The sequence below is a fragment of the Mobula hypostoma genome, chromosome 6, assembly GCF_963921235.1.
Source record: "Mobula hypostoma chromosome 6, sMobHyp1.1, whole genome shotgun sequence".
In the NCBI taxonomy this organism is placed as follows: Eukaryota; Metazoa; Chordata; class Chondrichthyes; order Myliobatiformes; family Myliobatidae; genus Mobula; species Mobula hypostoma.
In genome coordinates, this window is record NC_086102.1 from 53,468,082 (window position 1) to 53,483,151 (window position 15,070).

At 39.1% G+C, this 15,070-nt stretch overlaps 1 long non-coding RNA gene across 1 annotated transcript; it reads right to left on the bottom strand.

Annotated features, from left to right (window-relative positions):
* Positions 1 to 874: 874 nt before the first annotated feature.
* Positions 875 to 14,650, bottom strand: LOC134348051 (uncharacterized). Its single transcript, XR_010018340.1, has 3 exons — positions 14,582 to 14,650; positions 4,963 to 5,306; positions 875 to 996 (listed from the first exon to the last, which is right to left on the bottom strand). It is a non-coding gene; the product is annotated as an uncharacterized LOC134348051 (long non-coding RNA).
* Between the last annotated feature and the right edge of the window lie 420 nt (positions 14,651 to 15,070).

Genomic DNA, 15,070 nt, shown 5'->3' on the forward strand with positions numbered 1-15,070 from the left:
TTGTTTTTTGTATACTGATTGTTTCTTCTGTCTTTGTTGAGTTTGGTTTTTCATTGATTTCATTGTTACTTTGTATTTACAATGAATGCCTGCAAGAAAATGCATCTCAGGGTAGTATATGGTGACATATATACATACTTCGATAATACATTTATTTTGAATCTTATCCTACTTCTCAGACTAGCTCTGCATCCTATCAACGTGCTGTTGTAACCTACAACAACCTTCCACAATATCTACATCACCATCAAGCTTCATGTCATCTGCAAAATTACTAAATAGCCCTCCACCCCATCTAAGTCATTTATAAAAACACCACTGGGCACCAACCTCCAGGCAGAATACACTCCATCTATTACCATCCTCTGCCTTCTGTAGTTCTAGTCAATTCTGAATCCATGCAGCAAAGTTTCTCTCGATCCTATGCCACCTGACTTTCTGAGTGAGCCTACCAAGGGGAATAATGCTGATTAAATGTGGCTTTCTCCACATTACACTCTGTTTTGTCTGTTAAATTCAACTCTTCAAATGCTACTTTGTCAAAAAAGTGTACAGTAAGCATCATGTCCCTCTGATTTCATTTTCAATTATTTCTGTAGCATTCATGGATTACACAAATTGTTCCATTCCAATGTGGAGTACATAATACATCTTTCTTTCTATATTCTTCACCACGTCATTGCAGTTTTATCACTTCCATCTACTCCAAAGCAGGCCACTAAAATCTACTCAGCATAACATGGTCTATGGCCATAAGCACAGGTCTCAGTTACACTTTGAAATTCTGATAAGCAGCACATTCGCCATAGTCCAACAAAGCCTGGTCAAAATGCAGACTCACCTTGTTAAATATTTGTGGCTGTTGTGGGCCAATGACTCTTCCATCCAGGTTCGTCACAGATATTACCCCCCCTATGGCATCAGGTACAAAAGACTCAAGGGTTTGCTTCAGCCACTTCTGACGCAAATTGTCCTGCTCATTGCAAAGAAAGTGACCTTTTAAAGAAAGAGAAACTATTCTGAGGCTGTGTGATCGCTCATACATCCCCCAGTGACACAGGAAGAAATTCTATCAGACTACTTGAGCGAAACACACACAAAATGCTGGTCAGGCAGCATTTATGGAAGTTAACAAACATACTTAAATATATTTTTTATGATCGCAAGACCTGCTGGACATTAAGACCTAAAGTAATGCAGTTCTACCCCATCAGCTAGTTGCTGGTTACTGAAGAACTGAAGGAGCTGGACTTGATGTGTATCGTGCTGCTGCCTGCGTCAGAGCGCAACAGAGGTGTGCAGTGGAATACTGCATGGCCTAGGTTGTCTCAAGGACTGGGCCTCAAACCACGGTGTCCCATGTTTGCAGCTGCCCAGGAGAGAGGTGGAGCCGTTGCGCTCCACCGGAGTGCCAGAGGAGGTGTAATGCAGTGTAAATGGAGTCGGCACTGCCTTCCAGTGTTCACTCGGCCAGAAAATGGGAAACATTTAAGCTCAGTGCTAAAAAGACGTTCCTAATCTTTTCTTCATAGAATTAATATTGTTTTGCTGTGACGACAAGACCAAATTAATAAACATATCTGAGGAATATTGTTGAAAAGTAAATAAATAAAAGCCAAATGAGAATAATGGTTTGATATGATCAAATGTACCTCAAATGCAAAAGCCAAGAGATGTGATAGGAATGCAATTATCTTGACATCACTCCTTTAGAATCTGTTACACTTTCTATGGGTATTGGGGAGCTTTCCACAAAGAGGGCGATAGTTAATATTAAATCTTGTTTATTCTTTTTGAGAGCAGTTGTCGTAATAGCAATAGCATGTGGTGAAAATCTGAAGGATAAATTATGGGATGTACTCACTGCAGGTCTATCCAGCAGAGATTATGAAAAAATAATTGTCAGGTTGTATGATATATGTAGCATCTTAATTGTACATATTGATGGAAATAATAGTAACGCAGAAGAGTGTCTAAGTGTGTAAGTATTCCCATCAGGCTATAAGCTAAGTTCAATTGCCAGGTTGAAAAGATGATATAGAGTAAAATTGCTTTGAAGAAAACAACCATAAAGATGAGATCTAAAATGAGAATGTTCCTACTGTAACAATAAGACATAGCATAACATGCTGCAAGATAGATTATGATGAACTTCACTGAACATAGTTAAATGAAATGTATTTCAATTAAAAGTTGCTATATTTCGTAACAATATTCTGTTTCAAAACGTTAAACTTCGCTAAGTAAACAAGCTACTACCTCATTTCTACAAATTCTCCTTACACGACCTAGTTTGCAACTAATCATGTTTCACTAATATAAGAAACTGGTAAAATTGAATAGAAAATTCAAAAGCATTTCAGTAAAGCATTCTACCTGGAAATGTCTGAATCGACTTACAAAAGTGAGCTTTCGAGTCACTCGCAGTCATGTCTATTAGAAAATTAATGGAGCCATCGAAATGGATTCTAAGTTTGCATATGCTATCTGAAGCTAACTGCTCATGTAGAAAATGTCTGTGACAGTATGCGGAAATGTTTATTTTAAAAGAAAAATGTCAAATCCACCATATCATGGAGGTTCCAGGAAAGATCAAGAATAATATTGACATTTTCCATTGAAACATAATGAAAAATATACTGAAAGTTATAGTTCATATATAGACATAAAAGATAAAATATTTTAATGTTTACCTACAAGTTTGCAACCTATAACAATGTTTGGTATGAAATAAGAATAATCTATACCTGCTGTCCAATCATATTTAATGAAATGCAAGTACCACTAACTATACTGTTTTAGTATAAAGTTCATCCTTTAAATTGGGCAAAATTAAGGAATAACTTGGTCTCAACATCCAGCAACTGCAAAGAGGTAGTTACAGATTGAATCCAGAAGTGGTTTTCCAATGGAAGCTTTGAAATATTGTTAATTTGCCACAAGATTCAGCGTTCATACAAAAAAGAAACTATTAGATATCGATTAGACACACTAGAAAATGCAAAGGCACATTTATTAAGTATAAATTATTTTTTTAATGGTGTGAAAGCTCTGAATTATTGATCATCACCTTACAGCAGTGATAATTTAAGGAATTATTACTGGCAGGTATAATTTGACGAATAAATTGAAAATAAAAATTATTATTTTCTTTTACTTGCTGCCTTTTAATTTTCTTGAACTCAAGCATCCTCCAACCTCATTAATTCTGTAAGATGAAAATATGTTCAATTTATGCTTCTTGATCCAGATCAATGTGATACCTCAACAAAGTTTCATCAGGATGATTAGTGGAAGAGGCACCCTACTCCAAGCCAATTAATAAAGGCCCTAGATTCCCTCTGGAAGGCACCATGCTATTGAAGGTTCCTAACAAAGACGAGTTGTCACGCCATCACAAGAGACTCATGGCAGCTCTAATCACGAGGAACAATGAGCCACATTTGCTTTTCACTGACCAAAAACGGGACAACAACCTCAGTGTATATTGTATTCATTGCATAAAATTTACACATTACATGTGGAAAAATAAACTGCATTATGGAGAGTTAGACATGCATTCACAGGTCCAATAGAATAGCCACAGCCCAAAACATTGACTGTGTATTTCCCTCCATAGATGTTGCCCAACCTGCTGAGTTCCTCCAGTATTTTGTATAAATAGAACATGATGCTTGAAGGAGGTCATGAAATACTAGGCAATCTCAGATGTCCTCAGCGATGTCACAATCCTGACCATCTTCAAGAAAGAGAGCTCAAATGGAAATGACAGATCACCTAGATGTCAACTACAGAAAAAAAATCCATCAAGATGCCTTTCAGGTCACCAGGGACCATAATTCTCTGTGTATTGCCTTCTTTGATCTTACAAGGGCTTCATCCCTGCTAATAACCATTCTGGGTAATTCTTCTGAGTTATGTTTACTCCCCAAATATGTCACCACTTTACTCAAGCTCAACAACAATAATAAGGCGTTAATACACAATGTCAGCCTCAGCACAAACTGGACTGGGGTTAAGAGAGAACATCAAAGGGTGGCCTCAAAACTTCTTTCTGCAATTGCTTATTAGGCACTAACAGGCCCCCACCAAGCAAATGGATGGACAGAAAGCCAACTAACCTCATTGACACTAACCCAGAACCAAGAACATCTTGATTTCAGTCACCTAACAATATGGCAGCAATAAATGTTCTAACAAAAAAAATTGGATGTTCAGGCAATCTTCAGCATGTTTACCAAAGATACTGGAAAATAAAAATGCCACTTAATACTAAGACGAAAATCCTCCATCAAGGAGCTTTGAGCGGACATTCCCTTGTTCTTGCAGTGCCAATTCAGAGGAGATTCTGAGAATGATGAGCTCCACACACCATGGAAGCAATCTCCCACAAACAGCTAAATATTGATAGTGAAATCTAATATTAAAAGTGTAGGAAGCCAATTAACCCTCTAATTTGCGTAGCTCTGAATGTGGGATGAAACTGGGTATTGAGAAAATGTGCTAATTCCATGCAGATACCAGCAGGGGGCAGAATTAAACTCATGTCACTGGAGCTGAGGTTGCAGCTCTACAAATAAGTCACTCTGCTGCCTGATCAAAGCATTCTACACCCTAATCCACAGTCTAATAAAGGCTTTCCTTTTGTCATCTCTGGTTCTTTTGCCAGAGATATAGCATGGAAACAGGCTATTCCACCCACCATGTGCACACTGATCACTGACCCATTCATAGTTACTCCCATCTTCCAGCACTTGGCCCATAGTCTTCTTTGCCTGAGCGATCCCAGTTCTCATTTAGTCACTTAAGTTACGTCCTCTTAAATTTGTATCTTAGCCAGAAGGAAACCAAGAGCCAGAAAACCCAGATGTAACCATAAAAATGATGGCAATTACAGAGTGGAAGAAAGAAAATAAGTTATTTCTGTATCCCGCAAGTAACATGCAATAGTACGGAACGTACGTGGAGTGGCAGACTGCAATATTGCCACAGATTTTCCTCCAGGAGCAGCACACATATCTAACACACACTCTCCATCTTGGACACCTAATGCAAGGACAGGCAGTAAAAAGGCCGCATTCAGTAAGTAATATTCCTTTAACCTTTCAGCATGATGTAATAGTCTTGGGAACCAGTTCTGGGTCCTGCTGATGTAACATCGTAATGAATGCTGGGAAAATGGTAACGCATCTCCTACAAAATTCCAATATCCCTGTGATTGAAGACGTTGTTCCAATGCTATACAGTGGCTGAACTTGTTCACCAGCACGCCATACTGCCAGCCGGAGGGAAGCAGCAGCACTTCTCTGAAAGACAAGCAAACAAAAAATAGTAAAAATTAAGCTCTGACAAAACTAGAACCTTTTTGTATCGGAGGATCGTATAGCTACCTGAAAAGCAACAGCTTAGTGGTATTAGAGCATACAATTCATACTACCTTATCTACTGAGCAATGTTTGTAAGGTTATATTGAGGCAATGGAAAGAATACAGGCCTCCAGTGCAGACAAGCTGGCCAGTCGCAGAAGTGGATGATGGAAAAATTGTCTGGCTCAGTTGCTTAACTACTAACATTGCCATGAAAAATTAGACTCCAAATAGATGAATTCACTCTCCTCATCCCCAAGTAGCAGCAATTCTTCCTCAGAAAATAATACACTTGACTTTAAGTCCTACTTATACACAAATACCTGAAGATGGAGACCTGGTCCAAAAGGAAGCATGCCACTAAATCAAGTCAACTGAACTGCAAGGTGTCACAAATAAAGACCAAGTATTTTAACTTTATTTTAAACAGTTCTAATCTTATCAGCTGCTCTGATACTCTTGCTGCAACTATAATATACTGCCCACATGAACTCACGACTTCTGCACACTTAGGAATTTATATTAGGCCCTGCTGTACTACCATATAAACTGTAGTGTTCAGAAACAAAAAATCCAAATACTAGCAACCCAGTTGAAAACTACTGTAGATATTATCCCGGCATATGCAGTAGTTCAAATACTTAATAGCAAAAAAAATGATAAATATTAATATCTACATGGTATTGTTTTTGCAGTAATCCATATAATTTACAATTTTAGATTTAAGCCACACGTACTACTTAGTGCTGAGGCCAAAATGTTCCACTTCAGTCTCATCTGACCCCAAGACCTTCTTCCACATCTTTATGGCATCTAATTATGCTTTGCAAAATCTTTATGGGTAAGGATATGCTTTTTTTAATCGGTACATGTGGCGTAAATCGAATACTGCAGATCAGCCAGGTAAAACCGTCTCTATTAAAAGTATGGTGGAGATCGCACCAAGGTACGGAGATGCTTTTCAGCAGTGGGGATTGGAAATCTGATCTTCTGTGTGGGCCAACCATTACTCTCAGCAGGAAATGTTTACATGGACTGAAAGCTGCACGGCACTTTAAATTGTTAAATGTTAAGAAAATTATAGCTGGACAGCAACAAGAACCATGTGTGCGGGAGCATTTCAGTTGCTGCGTGGCCGTGCACCCCTGCAGCTTAGAGGGAACAGTGACTGGGATGATCCTATGTGTATGGGGGTAATAATCCTTTGAGGAAAGGTTGAACAGGCTGGGACTATACTCAATGGAATTTAAAATAATGATGGATAATCTAACTGAATCACTTCAGGTCCTTAGAGGGCTGGACAGGATAAAAAGTTATAAAAAGGTTTTCCTTTGTAAGAGAGTCTAGGACAGAGAATGTAGTCTCATTTAAGACCAAGAACTTCTGCCCTCAAAGTGTTGTGAGTCTTTGAAATTCATTACTCCAGAAAACAGCGGTGGTTGAATCCTGGAATGTATTCAAAACCGAGTTAGCTCAGTAAATGAATCAAGGAATCTGGGTAAAGTGTGGGAAAATGGACTTGTAGAATGTCATATCAGCCATGATCGTATTAAAGGGCAGAGCAGGCTCAGTAGATCAAAAAGTGAACTTCCATTGCTGTTCTTGTGGTCTCAAAGGCCCACTCCTAAAAGAGCTAGTGAAATCAATAAACAATGTTTTCAATACCTTGCATGTTATAAGTGATGGCTAATTCTCACACAAACATAGACATGCCCTTCCAGATGCTATGGTACTTAGTAAAATTATAGTATCATTTTATTGCATTTTGGTGTCTTAATTTTATTCATTTACAATGTGGATTTTTTTTTAGAGTTGCATCTTATTTGAAGATTAAGACATCTTGTTCAACAATGGCAGCTCAAATGACAGAGCAGGAAAATTCAGTCATCTGATTACAAGCACTTTGACACTAAAACAAAATTTACACCAACAAAGATAAATATTAAAATATGCTGCTTCTCTATGTATTTGTTATTCCCTTATAAGATTGCCAGAGAATTTGAATAAAATATTGCACAGTGGGTAATTGCAATTAAACATTTACTGTATATCATTCAAATGTAATTCCTTTTAAAATAATCTCAATATTGTGACCAATTGTTTTTAAATAGCTAAAATCTGTCTTAACAAGACCTGGGAAAAAAGATTTTTTATTTGTTTACATCTGAAATGTAAACTTGATGTATTGTATTAATATACTGTCAGGGTCATTTCTTTATTCAGAAGCTATATTTGTTTATTTTCACAAATATCTTGCTGGTTTAATTTCTAGTAACTATATCTTATTACTAAAATATCAAATGTTGCATTCTGTAAGTAACTTTCTTATCAGTTTTATTTAGGAAGTTGTAATTGTCTTTTTGAGTTGTCAGTCATCTGCATGTAACATTCAGTTTTTTTCTGTGTATGTTTTACTGTTAGTAGGTATAATATGAAGAAACGAAAAAAATTATTACTTAGCTTTGAACATTTAACATAAAGCACATCGTTTTATTCCCAGCTGACTGTTCAATTCTGTACGTTGGAAAATTGATGTAACTAACTTCATCAAAACTTCCCATGAGGAACGTTATAACCAAAAGGTAACATCATACAACTGTGTGCTCGATAGACCAATGTTTGAGCATACTTAATAAGGCAATTAAGTTTAACCACATAATTGTTGTGACTAAAGTTACATGTAAACCAGAATATGTAGAAGCATTAGGAGTCCTCCATTCAAATGCATTAATAAACATGTTTTTAAACATAATTTGATGGCACTGTTATTGTTTTGGAGAAGAACATACTAATTGTTCCCTACCTGCTTGTGTGATTATAATATGGTGCTGAATGGACAGTTGAGTCATGCTGTGTGTCTGTTTTGCAGTAACAACATTGTCACCTTCTGCCCAATTAGTGTCTTAATCTAAATATCTGCCTAGCAAATAAACCACTAACCTTTTGGATAGATATTGTCTCTCACTGCATTGCTACAGTGATCAATTGTGAATTTCCATCTTAGTGATTCATTTGATCACTTAAGCCTGTGAATCTAGTTTAAACATACAGGGAGATGCTTGTATCAGGCAGGCATCTTGAATTCAATTTTTATGTCAGTGCTAATATGACATCTGGGCAGAGACTGAATGGATTAACAGAGCAATGAAACATAGCTAAGCAACAATATCAAAGCTGTGTAATTCTGCAGCATCTGATCATGACTTTTGTGAGCATGTAAACTGCTAGCAAAAGAAGATGGCCTGAATTTGAATACAATAATGGCTGAAATCAGGATCTTCTAGTATAGATACAGTACAGGATTTACTGAGCAATGTGAAAATGATCCGGATATGTTCACAAAACATAGGACACACTCAATCCACCCAATTAGTTTACACTCAAACATCAACAAAGTGATGGATGGTGTCAGAAACAGAATTCTAAAGTGATAATTGAGCATCAGTGCGAAGGTTGGGTACCCAACGGGCCACTGGGCTTCAGAGCACACCACAGCCAAGTGTGATCAAGGAGCTGAGTTGCAAACAGAAGGTGAGCATGCCTGACCTTGACATCATGGCAACCTTTGACAAAGGGGCAGAGACAGGAAAGCACTCCAATGGACAGAGTTGTACATTGCACAAAGGAAGATCATCATGGTTTTGGAAGTCAATCGACCCAGCCCAATGACATCATGATAGGATTTCCTCAGGGTCAAACATCGTCAGCTGTTTTATCAGTGACCTACCTTCCACATTAAGGGCAGAAGTAAGGATATTTTCTGATGATTTTTGATGATAAGTTACTTTAAAAATGAAGTGGTCCACACCTAAATCCACAATGACCTGAGCCATCATAAGTGGCAGATAACATTTGCACCATAATGTGCTAGGGAAATGTTACTTCCATCAAGAAAACTCAGCTACACGACATTTAATAGCATTATCACTGTTCAGTTCACCACCATCAACACCCTGGGGGGTCATCAATGACCAGAATATCAACTGGACCAACCTCATAAACACAGTGGCTACAAAGGCTGGATATTTTGTTGTGAAGAATTTACCTCTAACACCTTAGGGCCTTTCCACCATCTAAAGCAACAAGTCAATAACATGATGGAATACCCTCTGCGTGCCTGGATGAGTGAGGCCCCAATGACTCAGGAAGATCAACAGCGTCTAAGATAAATCCACTTGCTTAATCATTATCCTATCCACCACCTTAAAAATATACTCTCCCCATCACTATTTACAGTAATATAATGTGTGCTATCAAAAACATGCATTTACTTCCCCAAGCTGCTCCCAAATCTATTACCTTTATTTATCTATACTCCCAAGAAGAACAGGGCATTAAGTGCATGTTCCCCTCAGGTCACACAGCATCCTGATTTAGAAGTACTCTATATATCCATTCTTTTTTCATTCCTCACTACAAACCTGGAATCCCTATGTTACAGGGTTCTTTGGGGTACAATCACAAAAATATCTTCAGCAGTTCAAGAATGCAGCTCAACACCACACCCTCTTATACTAGTCAGGCCGCACTTGGGAGTATTGTCAACAGTTTTGGGCCCCATATCTCAGAAAGGATGTGTTGTCATTGGAGAGAGTCCAGAGGAGGTTCACAAGGGTGATTATGGGAATGAAGGGGTTAACACATGAGACGTGTTTGGCAGCTTTGGGCCTGTACTCACTGGAATTTAGAAGAATGTGGGGGGCATCTCATTGAAACCTACTGAATGTTGAAAGGACCAGATAGGGTGGATGTGGAGAGAATGTTTCCTATGGTGGGGGGAACCAGACCTAAAGGGCAGAGCCTCTTGTTACTTGTTACGTACACCTGTTCGGGCACATTCTCCAGATACCTTAGAAGGTAACTGTAGACTTCAGCCATGAGCAGATGTCATCCCGTGGTTCCCAACCTTCACAGAGTGTTTCAACCCTTAACCATGACACACTCCAGTTGGTGGGCCGGCAGTGGTGTACAAATCACTGCCCATCTGCTCCTGGCTTCCAGCTCCCCTCCTCTCACCTACTCCAAATCCAACAGTCCAATCCATCCTACGAGCTGCTTGTTTTTTGCTCCTTTCATCCAGGCCCAGAGTTGACAACAACCGCCATGCTGATTTGGCTGGGAAACCTCTGCAGTCGATCTCCACAGGGAACAACCATGCCTGCCGTCCTTTGTCTCTACACTCCTGCACTAAGGGCTGGTACTTCAAGGCCTTTCTCCCATGGGCCTCTTCCCATCCCTTCCCGCACGGCACAGTCAGCTCAACCAGAATTATTTTCCTGTCTTCAGTTGACCACAGTACAACGTCCGAGCGTAGGGTTGTGTGCACCACATCCGGGAACCGCAATCTCCTTCCCAGATAGACCCTCATCTCCCAGGACCTGGCCGTTAGCAGCAGATTGGGCTTTGGTTGTTTGGTTATGAAAGGGGTCTTGCTGGACAGCACTGGGGTGCAAGCAGGATATCGCTATTAAGTATTTATCAAGCTTTAATGAGGGCCACATTGGATTAAGGAAGCGTAGCATACATGTCAGCTGCAGAAAGTAATTTAAAAATGCTGGATGATGAGCAAGCTCAGGCCCTCAGGATACGTAGTGGTGCATTCAGAACATCACCTATATCAGCTCTTCAAGTCGAAATGGGGGAAGTGCCATTAAGACTTAGAAGAATAAAGCTAATGCTAAATTACTGGGTTAACGTCATGGGACATAACAACTCACATCCAGCTAAAGCTATATTAAGACTGCTGGAAACATAATAAGTCAAATTATAATAGCTTTGGATGGATCGGGGATGCAGCAGCACAAAAATATTGTCCACACGAAATGGAATATAGCCCTGCAGTTCCAATATCTGATGTTCCTCCATGGCTCTTTACAATGCATACAGTAGATAAAAACCTGCAACAACTTTTAAAAAAAGAAGTCTAACTATAGAATCAAACAGATAGTACAAGAATATAAAGACTTGCATTTTAGAAATGAACTTGTAATATTTACGGATGGATCTAAAGACCCTAGATCTGGCCACACAAGTATTGCAGTCTACATTCCTCAGTGCAAAACCAGTATCAGAAAAAGAACATCAAACCATTTATCAGTGTATACAATGGAATTAATGGCAATATTGAGTGCATTATCTTGGACAGAAGAAAATATTATCAAAAAGGCTGTAACCTGTTCAGACAGTTTATCTGCATTAACCTCGATCAAATCAAGAAAATCAGAAAGTAGACAGGATATCTTTTTGGAGATTCTATGCAAGTTATATACACTGACCAAAAACGGGGTAGAAGTAAGCTTTCTTTGGACTCCTGCTCATTGTGGAGTGGAGGGGAATGAAAAGGTGGATCGTATAGCTGAACAATCGCTCAAATCATCTATAATAGCGGTCCAGATCGCTCTTAGCAAAGCGGAAGTCAAGAGCATTATTAAAGCACGCATTGAGGAGACATGGCAGAAGGATTGGGATGAGATTAGATTTGATTAGATCAGATTAGATTATAAAGACTCGCAGTCCTCTTTATTGTCATTTTTATCGTCAAAGTGTAACAGGGAGACAACTGTACAAAATACAGAGGAAAGTCAGATACAAAAGATTGTCAAGTGGATATAAAAAGACAAAAGTGATCATCAGTCGTCTGAGAATTGGACACACTAGTCTTAATTACTCATTATACAAAATAGAGAAACATCCAGCTGGGTTGTGTGAATACTGTAATCAACCAGATACAGTTGAACATGTATTGATAAAATGTAAGTATCAAAAAGAAAGAGTGAAGATGATAGGAGTGCTTAAGATAAACAAAAAAACTGATTTGGGTATAGAAGACATCTTAAGTGGGAATTCAAGAGAAATACAGATCTGTATCATGAAGTGTCTGAAAGACCCAGGTTTGTTATATAGAATATGGGGAATGCAATTCTTTTCCCTTCTCCTGCTTATCCAACTATCCACAATCCAGTCTAGCAGGTGGTGGTAATGCACCTTAAAGCTGGTTTGCCAACCGCCATTAAACAACACAAGAAGAAGAAGAAGAAGGCCTGGCTCCCTCTTTGATGAAGGTGATGGCCTTCCTCAAATCTGTGCCAGCCATCCTCTTCTTGCATCTCTCTCACTCTAGTGTGTCAGCAAGAAGCACCTTATCATGGCGCCACGTATACCGTCCTTGAGTTAGAGCTGTTTTACACCCGGACAGTATATGAGCCAGTGTCCCCTTTTGACCACAGGACTTACAGTTCAGGTCCTCTCTCATCTCCCATGTGTACAGATGTAATGGCGAAGGAAGGGTGTCATACACAGATCATAAGAGGAAGGAAATATGGAAGGGCTCCAGACTCCTTAACTCTGCCCATGAGATCTTGCGCTTGGACAGATCCCATTTCGTCCAGGCACCCTGGGACCCTTGTTCTACTGCCTTTGACATCCGCTTCTCTTTCTCACGGATCCGTACTTCTGCCTGTACCATGTCTCGCCTGTTCCTTATGCTTGAATTGAATGGCGACCTTTTAGAACAGAGGTAAGGAGGAATTCTTTTAGCCAGAGAGTCGTAAATCTGTGGAATGTTCTGCCACAGACTCTGGTGGAGGCCAAGTCTGTGCAGATATTTAAGGTGGAAGTTGATCGTTTCCTGATCGGTCAAGGCATCAAAGGATATGACGAGAAGGCAGGTGTATGGGGCTGGGTGGGATCTGGGATCAGCCAGGATGGAATGGCAGAGCAGACTTGATGGGCTGAATGGCCTAATTCTGCTGCTATGTCTTATAGTCTGATGGTCTTAAACACAAAATAATCTGCAGATGTTGTTGTCAAAGGAACACTCACAATGCGCTGGAGGAACTCAGCGGGTCAGTCAGTATCAGTTGAAAAGATTAGTCGACATTTCGGGCCGAAACCCTTCGTCGGCCCGAAACGTCGACTAGTCTTTTCAACTGATGCTGACTGACCTGCCGAGTTCCTGCAGCGCATTGTGAGTGTTCGTCTGATGGTCTTCTGGTCCCTCAAGTACAACCTGCCTTGGCAGCAATATTACAATCCTAAAAAATAAATAAATGCAATACTTTTCTGAGACAGTTACCTAAGATCTATCATCTTTGGCATATGGTCATTATTTGGCAAATTAGATAACTCTCTTTGATACAGATATGTGGCATTTTTCAGGGGAGCAACAGTAAATCATTTTAAGCTTCTTGCAACAAGGAGTCATAAACAGAATAAAATTTCCGTTTTTGGATTTTCAATAACATGTTGTCTCTGCGGAGTAGACAGTGGGCTGTTTTAATTACAGACACGAGCATTAGGTTGGTTTTGTTTTATATTTAAGAAGTGATTCAAATACTGAGACTAATTTAGGAAAATCACATATTCTTTTGACCTGTCCATTAATTTCTACTCAATGTGTGAAACACTTGCCTTGAAAATGTTAGGCCTATTTGGCACCATTTGTGCTATTTTCTACCATTACTGATTTATAGGTATTAAATGCCGCACCACTGTAATGTTGATGGAAACAATAAATGTTTGTGATGAATAGGGTAACAATTAACGAATCGCTGTGTACATCATGATTGCATAAAGAGCATCAAATACTCTTTGGTGGCCCCTTTAAAGGCACTGAAAACATACTCTTTGATAACATCTTTTTTCTGGTATATTGAAGGATTAATTTTCACTCTTAGAGGCCAGTTCTAAGTCCTCATTTTTTAAAATTTTCTGTTGCAGGTTTGCCATTCCTCTCACCCTATTTCTAAAGAGGTTAAAAGTGAACTCTAAATGTCTGGAAGGTGTCACATTAACTGTGATCTTCCTGCCATCACAGGAGTTATTCAGCATTTCCAGCATTGCCTTCTTTTTTATTTCATATTTCCAATGTTTGCACTTGGGTTTTTAGTTTACATTTTTATAGTTCCTTCGGAATACCATCCTCTGGTACATATGGAGGACAAGCTGGACAAGAGGGTCACTGTACTGATGTGCCAGGACTAGTATTTACAGGATCCGCTCTGCTAGCACTGGGTTAAGGAAAGAAACCAAGATATCTTACAGTGCCTAAGAAGTACTTATAAAAATCACAAAGATGCTGCATTTTCTTTTGTGGTGTCTCCATTAAATAGCATTACTAAGAGTATGACACATAAAATAAGTGAAAGAACGTTGCCAATGCAGACATCATGCATTACAATGGAATTTCTCACTATCTCATAGATCTAACAGATCACCTTCAGTATCCTCCAGATGCGGTTAAGATGCTTTAAGGCAAAAAGCATCTCCACTCCTCTGTATGTGACAGGGTACCATTGGTGCAAGCAGTGTTCTCTGATTCAGTGGCACTGATATCCCTAGGGTCATCATCCTCAGGTCATTGGAGTGCATACTGGATAGTGGAAATTATTGCCTGTTAACTTTTCTTTTTTAATATTATGATTTGATCTTTTTTTAAGATTGAGGCCATGCAGTCCTCTCTTATTGTCATTTAGTAATGCATGCATTAAGAAATGATACGTTCCTCTGATCTGATCTTCAGTTGTTTCCCACTCTCTAAAAAGAATGCACAGTTGATGAATTTGGTTCACTTCGATGAGAAGGTTCCGAGATGTCTAAATATCTCTTTACAGATTAATAGAAAAGGTTAAAAAATTGTAATAGACGGAAAAGCATGAAACCTATATTTTCTGATATGTAGGGTCTGCAGTGATGCACGATTTAAA